An 11173-nucleotide genomic window follows, 5' to 3' on the forward strand; every position below is an offset into this window, starting at 1 on the left:
CTTGACTGTCTCTGAGATCTTGGGGGAGAGGGAGGCACTTGTCATCTCCTGACTCTAGATAGTAAGGTAAACCAGATGACCCCAAGGGCACTCACTCATACAGGCTGTGGCTTCTATTCTATAGCAAGACAAGTTCAAGTGGCATTACCACCCTGGGTGACACCAACCTATGAGTTTGTCGAATGCCAGGCATGGACCTCCCCTGCCAACTGAGGGGCCTGGCTTCACACACCCTCTGTAAGGTTGGGCAACAGCACAGTGTCTTTGTTCTCCCAGCTCCACCAGAGCCGTGAGTTTCTTAATTAGGCTGCTGCAGTATCTGTTTCTCCATCTCACTCCAGCGCCAGCCAGAAAAGTCATCAAAGTGAGGGGAAATGCATCATGCACTTGCCTGGTGCCCTGTGGTCCTCCTTTCATGCCTGTGACCCCATTTAATTCTTACAACCACCCTACAGAGTAAGTTTTACTGTGTGCATTTCATGAGTGAGGCAACAAAGGCTCAGAAAGATGGAGTGACTGACTCAAAGTCACACCACCAGTAAGTAGCAGAACTGTCATTAGAACCCAGGCCCTTCTGATCCCAGAGCCCAGAAGAAAGACCATCCTTGATTTCTGCTCTACCAGCTGCCTTGTCCCACCCTCAGTGACAGCTCTGCTCCCTGGAGATCTTCCTCTCTTTCCTGGGGCCCCAGGTGCTACCTACAAGAGCCCTTCCTCCTTGTCCAGGCAGGAAAGATGCTTAGACTCAGAATTCCAGAGCATCAGGGGTGAAATAGCCATTTGGGGTGACCCACACCAGCCCAACCTGACCTGCTCTGCCTCCATACATGGTGGAAGCTGGGGCTGTGTGAGGGAGAGCCAGGCCTGGACCCAGGATTAAAGACATAGACTCCTATCATCCCGCATGGGATGTGGGGGAAGATGTCCCATCCAACAGGACTCAGGGGTGCTGGTGGAGCTCAGGTGATGCTGTCTAGCAGGCAGGTCTGCTGATGGAGGCTTGAAGGGTTTGGATTTGGATTAGCTGAGAGTAGGGGGAGCTGGCCAGACACGAGGGTGGGGGGGGGTTGGGTGGCCTGGCTGAACTGAGGGGTCAGGCAGCCTTGGCGGGGCTCCCATCTCCAGCCCCAGGGCGAGCGCACGAGGTGGAGCTGAAACATTCAAGCAGCTTCCTCTCCTTTGTTGGGAGTGATGTCGCCCATTTCCTGGATGTCCAAGAACCGGCTTCAAACAATAGCGCTGTCAGGAAGCCAGGAAGGGGCTGCTGCCCTGCGCCTGGCCCTGCCCCATCCCTCCCCACCTCCTGAGACCTGGCCGGGCCATCCTTTCTGCTTATCTCTTGGAGTCTGAGGCCTCACTCTGTCACCAGCCAGCTGTGTTCCTGTGGGCCGGTCACCAAACTTCTCTGGGCCTCAGCTCCCCATCCTGTCCTCACCCTGCCCACTGAGCAGAGGAGATAAGGACGATGGTGGTAGCAACAGTAGCAGTGAATACCCTGTACGTAGACAATATACCAGGAAGTGATTGGTACTTTGTAGGCTTTTGAAAATGTGACTTTGGCTCTGAATCCTGGAAACAGTCAACTCACATTTTCGAGTCTACTAAGCATCAAGCATCTCCACGTGCTGTATCTATGTACCACGTGTGAAGGCCTACAGTTTTGGAGTCAGACAAAATTGGATAAAGTCCCTGGTGACGCCGATGGCAAAGAATCTGCCTGCATTGCAGGAGACCTGGGTTCAATCCCTGGGTGGGGTACATCTCCTGGAGAAGGGAAAGGCAACCCACTCCAGTATTCTTGCCTGGGAAATCCCATGGATAAAGGAACCTGGTGAGCTACAGTCCATGGGGTTACAAAGAGTCAGACACGACTGAGCAACTAACATTTTCTGCCAATTATGAACTGTGAGGCTTGGGACAATGTCGTGGCCTTTCTGAGCTCCAGTTTCTTTTGAAATAAAGCAAACTAAGAATAAACAAATAGGGACGTCCCTGATGGTCCAATGGCTAAGATTCTGAGCTCCCAATGCAGGGGGCCTGGGTTCCATCCCTGGTCAGGGAACTAGCTCTTGCATGTCATAACTAAACATCTGGCACAGCCAAATAAATAAATATTTTAAAAAAAGAAAGAATAAATAAAGTAAATAGGAATAAAAAGACTCCCTATTTTGTGGCATCAAATGAGAAATAAATGGGCCAAGAGATGTCAAGCCTGGCAGAGCAGACACCCAGTAAGTGTTAGCCCCTCTTCTTACTCTTTCTACCATGGGCCTATTTTCCTGTTTGCTCACATTGTTGCCGCAGCCTACGAGCCCTTCCTCTCTGCTGTCCACGCCTCCACCTCTGCACAAATCTTAAGCATCCAGTTGCTGCCCCACAGGTAATCCAGGGTGGGGACATCAGAAGTGCTAACTTTGCCCTGAGCCCTTCCTATCTGCAGGGCTCCATTTCCCCATCTGGGAGCTGGTTTCTAAGTTCCCCTCAATTCTGATGATCCAGAAGGCAGCCCAGTCCCCAGTTACATCCCCAGTCACTGGACCTGCCACAGACCCAGCACGAGAGGGTGCCTGTGTCCCTGGTTCACCAGCAGGCCAGACTCCTCCCCAGGAGATGAGTGCCGCACAACTGGTTCAAGCTCCACAGGCTTGGGAGCTTGGTGGGTGCCTCTGTCCAGCAACACGGCCTTTTCATTAGCACCATTGTCCACCAGTTAGCCCAAAGCTGACTCACAGGGAACACTGCACTGGGGGCCGGCTTCGGTGGGCACTGTGTTCCCTCAGCCCTTCTCCTCCTCCGCTGGAAAACCTTGGCTCCATTGCCCCTCCAGTTTGCCCTACACCTGACCTGGGCGCACCTGTCCACCTGAGAGGGTCACAGTCACTGTACACCAACATGGTGCTGGGCGATGCAGTCATCTTGTGACCCAATCAACGAAACCAGCCCAGAAGGGGGGCACCATTGTCATCCTCATTTCTCAGAGAAGTCACGAGTTTCTCTCTGTCCCACTGGGAGTGAGTCATCTCATGATCAGCAATCTTTAGAGCAGCCTTTGGGATCCTGTTTGTCAAATGAGCACAGAGCAGTTTGGCCCAGGACAGGTCGCTTCCTTCTGAATTTTCTCTCCTATCCCTCCTTGAACTTCCATCGTCTGATTCACCAACTCCAAACTGACAGCTCAGTGTGGAGCAGAGTAAAGAACTCCAGGTTCTGGAGCCAGTTAGGCCCAGGTGATAATTCTGTTTCTGACAGACATAAAATACACCTAGTTTCTGGGTTTTGAGTTCAAGTCCAAAAAGGAAGGTAGACCAGTAGGCAAATAATCACCATGTAACTGGACATACAAGGAGCCATGTTGCTGTTGTCTGTTTTTTTGTCGCTAAGTCATGTCTGACTCATTGTGACCCCATGGACTGTAGCCTGCCAGGCTCCTCTGTCCATAGAATTTCCCAGGCAAGAATACTGTCGTGGGTTGCCATTTCCTTCCCCAGGAGATCTTCCCCACCCAGGGATTGAACCCACATCGAACCCACGTCTCCTGCATTGGCAAGTGGATTCTTTACCATTAAGCCTCGAGGGAAGCCCTACAAGGAGTCACAGCTCTTAGCAATCTTCCAGGGTCAATGGAGAATCACTTCATCTTTTTATTGGTTGCCAGGACTGCATGGTAGGATTCTAATGCATCTCATTCAACTGCTCTGCTACTACTGATGTAGGCTGTTCCTCTCTCTCTCTGTCCATTTTTACAAACAATGCCACAGTGAACATTCTTGAACATTCTTGTACACATCTTAAAGTACTTCAGTCAGCACTTCTGCAGTATGAAGGCTGACAGGTGTGGAATGATACATACACTCTGATAGATGCAGCAAATTGTCCTCCAAACATAATGTATCAATGGACCAGTTCTACTCCTATGGGATCTCATTTCTGCAAATCTGGGTCAATACTTGATATTATTGTAAATTAGTTTTTGCTAATAAAATGGCATCTCACTGTGACTTTATGAGCATTGTTCTGACTACTCTGGAGGTTAAGCATCTTATTACATGCCAATTGGCTGTTCTGATATTCTCTCCTGCAAAGTACCTGTTCCCTGCTTTTGTGGATGTTTCTATGAGGTATCTGTCTCCCAACCAGTCTCTGACTTGGTGCTGCCTGTTTTGCCCACTTCTACCCTTTTGGCATCCAGGGCTCAGGTCCACTCTCATATTCCGAGTGCTGCAGCCCACTTCCACAGGTGAACTATTTCCCCTGCCCCCAGCCCTCCGTGGTGCAGGCAGGCTCCACGTCAGCCAGCCTGAACCCACAACAGCAGAGGGTTTCACACCAGGCTTAGCCCATTAGAAGGCAATTCAAGTAGAAGATGATCCCCAAAGGTTTCCTCCTTTAATTTCTAAGATAAAAGGCTTTGTAATAATCCTCTGAACAAACTCAGCTTCAATTAACAAGAAAGTTGCACGAAACAATTTTGAAGTGGATGACAAAAATCCCCAAATCGCTTCCATCTCATGTTCTTTAAAAGGCAAGAGTGGGTGATTTATCTAATACCAAGGCCCAAAATGCCCTTCTCATTTTAATGAAATGTCCAGAATGGACAGTGCAGGTCATTAGATCCACCTTAAGAATATCATCGAAATACCTCCATCTCAAAAAACAACAAAAAAAACACCTCCATCTTTCCCAATAAATTGGCTAGTGGAAGAACTATGTTTCATAGAATTCTTGGCATGGAAGAGAGCCCAGATATCATCTTAGTCCATGACTTCACTTTTTAGTTAAAGAAACTGGCTCAGAGGGGAGAGTGTTTTGCCAAGGCTACAGAGCAAGGTCAGAGATAGCACGGGAACAGCATCTCAGGCACCTCCTCCAGCTAGCCTGCACCCCATCAAACTGATATTGAAGAAAAGAGGCCAAGGGATGTTCTTAAAGTTCTTTAGTTTGAATTCAGCTTCTTGGAACCCAGCAACATAAAGGTACTGCATGCTCCACAGACAATAAAACAAACACGTACCTAAAACCTGTACATCAGATGACTGTCATATCATGTAATACCCTAGTTTATCATCATTTTCTTTTTAGCTTCAAGTCTTCCACCAGAGCAGCAGAATTGATTAAAACAAGGCTTCCAGAAAAGGGCATGCCTGCTTAATTTGCATTCAACCCTCAAATTAAGGGAATACTGGCATACAATTATATTTCTTATTACCATAGCCTAATCTGACCTTTTATGAATCCTCCTCCCTGTAGTTCACAGATGGCACTTTTTACTGCCACCGTGACAGGGATTTCTGGGCTCCTTTTGAAAAATAAAAACAAAAACAAAAAGCCCGAGTGTTGCCTTCTGTCTTCAACGGCGCTAATCATTATGGTAGAACCCTGAGCCTCTCTTAGAATAGAAAACACCCTCCTGTTTACATAGAGGAGTACACAGTTAAGGATTAACTAGGCTACTCCTTTTTGGAGAGGCCAATGGCTGTGCAAGATTCATTCAACAATCAGGCTCTGACATTCACCAGGCGCTTTGCCTGAGGGGGTAGCCACGTGGAAAACAAGAGAGATGGCTCACTCCCAAAATGCACAGCGGCTGATGTACAGAAGATGCACCTGAATACGGAGGAAGGTAAGATTCGCTCTGAGGGAACTTGAAGGATGCTTCACCAAGGAGACAGGTTTGAGCTGCATTTTGAGGGAAAGGTTCACTAAGAAGAGGCAGAGGAGACCTCTGGGGCAGAGGATGCAGCACAGGGAAAGATGCACATATCTGAGATGGCACAGATCCAGCGTTGGGGGACAATGGTGGGAGACAAAGCTGGTGAGCTCTGAGTCAGACCCCAGACCAGCTGTCACTTTGAGGAACATGGCTTCTCTCCTGCAGGGTGTGGAGACACCAAGGACAGGAAGTGTCCCCGTCGCGTTAAAGGCAGAGGTGGGGAGTTGCGATTGCACTGGGCTCGTTCCCACAAAACCACACTCCGAGCAGACTGTTCCTAAAGTACACGGAGGCCCGTCCAGCGGTCCCCCGAGGCTCAGACACACTTCCATCAGCCCTCTAACTGGCTGCTCCTGGAGGAGGAAGCTCAAACAGCACTTCCTTTGAGAGACCCTCCACGGCCTCTCTTCCCAAACAATCCTCACCCCCGAGTGATTCCTGGTCACGTTGGCCCCTCACATCGGTTCCTCACAGGACTCATCGCAATCTCCGGCCACCTTGTTCTGTGTTTACCTGTTTATTGTCTCCCACACTGGGATGGAAGCCCCGTGGAAGCGGGGCCCCTGTGTGTGCAGCTCATCACTCGTGCTTAGAATGGTAACTAGCGCAAAACAAGATGTAAAATATTTGTTGAATGAATTAAAGAATGAATGAATGCATTTCCAGGGTTCTACCTGCTACTACACCCCTTCCCTCCCATTGAAGAAAGTATGTGTGTGTATGCGCTAAGTCACTTCAGTCTTGTCCCACTCTTTGTGACCCCATGGACTGTAGCCCACCAGGATCCTCTGTCCATGGGATTCTCCAGGCAAGAATACTGGAGTGGGTTGCCACTCCTCCAGGGGATCTTCCTGACCCAGGGATGTATATTTGACTGTAAATGAGCAAGAATGATATTATTTGTTACAAAATCTGTATGCCCAGGCCACACCACAGAACTACCAGGGACTGGACTACCAGGGAAATCCCAACAACTGGTATATTTAAAGCCCCAAATAGGTCATAATCCATTTTGGAGCCTAAGAATACATCTTTGATTATACCCAACTCGTCAGTTAGGATTTGATACCTACAAAGACGGTAATTTAATCTCAAAGGATTACTCCTATCTTCTACAAAGTTAAGGGGCTTCCCAGGTGGCATAGTGTTAAAGAACCTGCCTGCCAATGCAGGAGACACAGACTCAGGTTCAATCCCTGGGTCGGGAAGATCCCCTGGAGAAGGAATGGCTACCCACTCCAGTATTCTTGCCTGGAAAATTTCATGGACAGAGGTGCCTGGTGGGCTCCAGCCCATGGAGTCGCAAAGAGTTGACACAACAGAGCGCGCATGCACACACTCCACAGTTCATGTGTTTATTGTTCCATACCATGGAGGGAGTTTAGAAGTTCTTTGGGAAGATAAATTCAAAAGTGAAAGTCGCTCTGTTGTGTCTGACTCTTTGTGACACCATGGGCTATACAGTTCATGGAACTCTCCAGGCCAGAATACTGGAGTGGGTACCTGTTCCCTTCTCCAGGGGATCTTCCCAACCCAGGGATCAAAGCCAGGTCTCCTACATTGCAGGCAGATTCTTTACCAGCTGAGCCACCAGGGATGTCTTTCATGTGCCGGGCACTAGAATATGGAAATATAAATAAGATAAAAGTCCAGATCGTATCGTAGTAAGACCAGGAGAAACAAGATACACTCTGCCATGACAGGTGTTACTCAAATAGAGTGCTGTGACAAATGACTTTCATTTACTCGAGAAGGACTTTTTAATCTTGAAGGATCCTTAAATTTTTTCCATTTATAAAAGCTTTATTGAATTTGTTACAATATTGTTTCTGTTTTTGTTTTAGATTTTTGGCCTAGAGGCATGAGAGATCTTAGCTCCCTGACCAGGGATTGAACCTGCACCCCCTGCTCTGAAGGCGAAGTCTTAAGCACTGGGATGCCCCAGAAGTCCCAACAATTGCTAGCATCAGCCAACACTATAACACAAAGCATTTCATGTGTAAACCTCATTAAATCCTCATAGCCATCCCAGGCTGTGGGTACTATCCTGGTCTCTCCCATTTTACAGATGAGGAAAAGAAAGTACAGAAAGGTTAAGGAACTTGCCTAGGGTCACATAACTATTAGACGACAGAGCCTGGATTCAGATCCAGACAGCCCAGCTTCAGAGTCCTTGCGCTCAAACCTCAGGCCATATTGTGTCACGAGAACAAAGGGGCAGGAAAGAGCACTCGTGCCTGTAGGAAGGGACACTTCCTGGGGAAGACAGTGTGAGTGTTTGCCTTGAGAGATGGGTCGACTTTCAAGAGGCAGAGACGGGGCAGGGCTGTTTCCCAGCAAGTGCACGGCAGCGGCATAAGTGGATATTTGGAAGTTGGACAACACTCTTGAGCAACGGCATTTGGGAGACTGTAGGGTCCCTGATAAGGAGAAATAAGATAGTATTGAGGGACATGGGCCAGGAGAAGGCCAGATTATGTCAGGATGCCAGTAAGGATCTGCGTTTTGGTTAATAGCCGTTTAGGAGTCACCGAAGGTTTTCTTCTTAATTAGTTAATTTGGCTGTGCTGGGTCTTAGCTGTGGCATATGGGATCTAGTTCCCTGACCAGGGATTGAACCGGGGCCCCCTGTATTGGGAGCATACAGTCTCAGCCACTAGACCACCAGGGAAGTCCCAGCATTGAAGCTTTTCAAATGGTAGGGGCACGGCACAAGTTGGAGCGTGGTCCAGAGGGCGAGAGGGTGGCAGGAGACCAATTTGGCAGCAGTATTAATAATCCAAGCCCAGGGAACAAAAACAGGCTAGGAACAGTGACAGGGAGATAAAAGAGGAAGTAACAGACGTGAGAGGTTATAGAAGGACTTGGTGTGGGATTGGAACACGGAGAGCAGTGAGCGGAAGGAGCCACAGGAGCGGCCCATGTTTTGACACTAGAAGGATGGAGACATCATTCCCTCTGATAGGGAAGACAGGAACAGGCCTGGCGGAGCAAAGGGGGCAGATAAATTTCCTTTGGGAGCGTAAGGAGTCCATCTCATTATTCTTAAGCCAAGCCAGCAGGAAGATTTTCTGACTATTATTTGAAGCCCCGCTCGGAGATTCTTTGCACCAACTGCTTTCAAATTGTTCCATGACCTTTTACCTACTGAAATTGTGAATCCATCTGTGGCATGGGATTTTAGGAATTCTGTCTTTACTTAATTATGACTCTTCAGCCCTAGAAGGCTGTGATGTGGTGTAATTCCATCAAGAATACAGGAAAGCCAGAAGTGTGTTTCTTTGTTCAAGGAATTCAAAGCAAGGTAGGAGGGTGGTGAGTTTCTGTCCAACTTGGGCAAAAGTTAAAACATCCTTGAATTGAATTTGAAGCCATTAACAGTTCAAGACTTGTTGCTCTGGACTCTATAAAGAGGTGATGAACTTTCAGGGAGGGCCTGGTGTTAGACCCTGTAGCTAGATAGATTAATCATAGATGCTATCCACAGCATGGTTTATTCTCTCGTTACCCAAAGTGTGGTCCATGGACCAGCAGCGTTAGCATCAAGAAACTTACTAGAAATCTTAGGTGCCACTCCAGGCTTATGGAATTAGAATCTTCATTTAATAAGACCTAAGGTGATGTACATGCAGTCATACAGATTAAGAATATAGGCTTTGGGAATTTCCCTGGTGGTTCAGTGGTTAAAATTCCACCTCCCAATGCAGAGAACGTGGTCCCTGGTTGGAGGACTAAGTTTCTACATGCTGCAGGCCAACTAAGCCCACGAGGCAACTACTGAGCCTGTGCTATAAAGCCCAGAGCAGACAAAAAAAAAAAAGAGAAGAGTATGGGATTTGGAATCAGATGTATCTGGCTTTAAATCTCAGCTTAGCCGTTTAACTACCAAATCTCTTGAACCTGCTTCATGTATAAAACCAATCAGTGGCCCTAGACTTTGGTTTCACCTTAAGAACTGGAGAGCTTTCCAAAACCACCATGGCCTGGGCATACTGCAGACCAACTACATCAGCATCTATCCCAGGCAGGCTCCTGACGTCAGAATTTAAAGGCCTCCAGGGGATTCCACGATTGAAGCGACTTAGCAGCAGCAGCAGGGGATTCCAACGTGTAACCAAGGTGGACAGCCACTGATGACTTTGAAGGACAAGGGTGTGGCCATTGGAACCAATCTTCATAATGTATTCCAATTCTACTATTTCACATATGAGGACTTAAGTTTCCCTAAGCTTGAGCTCCTCCATCTATGAAATGGCACGACATGTTAGAAACTCTAAGGGCTCTGGGCATTGAAGGAGTTGACACATGTGGCCACGATGCACAGTGCTCAATGAGTATTTGTTGTTTTTTATGGAAATGGCAACCCACTCCACTGTTCTTGCCTGGAGAATCCCAGGGACGGGGGAGCCTGGTGGGCTGCCGTCTCTGGGGTTGCACAGAGTCGGACACGACTGAAGTGACTTACCTTACCTTACCTTATGCAAGTCCCAGCTTCCTTTGCAGAAAGAACCTAGGAAGCAACACTTGGTTTGCAGTTATCACATGAACGCCAGTCTGTGGTCATGATGGTGGTGCTTTCCCCACCAAGGCTGACTTCCAACAACTTGGCCTTCAAGAGGTTAATGGGTGTTGCGTTTGCTGTTGTAAAAACATAAGAACCTATTGTTTTTCTTACATTGGAGAATGAGGCAAAAGTGGCTGGCAAGGAGCTTTCGCAGAATGGGTGAGAGTGAGGTTTACATAAAATGCTCCCAACTGTGGGGTCGGGGTGGGGTGGGCGCAAGGGCAAGGCAGATCATGCAGTGCTTGGTGTCCTGCTTCCCAGAGCTCTGCAGATGGGAAAGCAAGGCCTGGGGAGCTGAGACTTACACACAGTCACGTGCAATGTAAGGCCATGAGCAGAAGATGTAAAGTGACCCCCGGTCAGATGGAGAGGAAATAGCCTAGTTGTGAAAAAGGAATTGAACGAAAGGGAAAATAAAGACATTAATACGGCTTTGAACCAAAGAGCTTTTAAAATACTTGTGGCTCTAACCTGCCCAGGAGGTAGATAAGCATGTTCCCTTTAGTTTGTCCTCAAATTCAACCTCTCATAAGAGGTTAAGAAACACACCCAAGGCTGGAACTGACACTCAGACCTCCCGACTTCCTGGCTTTGGAGCTGGGAGTTCAGCCTCCAACTCCCTTGTCTATCAGGAAAAACATCTGGGTTATAACGCTTGAGGATGGGATATCGAGGGGAAGTGGTGGAAGTTTGGTTCTTTAAGGAACTTTGAGCGAGACTGCAGAAGACCCAGCCAGGCGCCCCGCCCATGGCCTGAGTCACAGGCGCAAATGTTTCTGTGCTTCTTCTATCCTGGACGCTTCCCTTGTATGACCTTCAGGGAACTCTATTTGTCTGAGACGTCGGATGGGAAGAAAAATGGAGATTTCAAAATGTGTGAATACAGACTGGTCCTGAGG

This window comes from Bos javanicus, chromosome 11 (genome assembly GCF_032452875.1).
Source record: "Bos javanicus breed banteng chromosome 11, ARS-OSU_banteng_1.0, whole genome shotgun sequence".
Classification (NCBI taxonomy): Eukaryota; Metazoa; Chordata; class Mammalia; order Artiodactyla; family Bovidae; genus Bos; species Bos javanicus.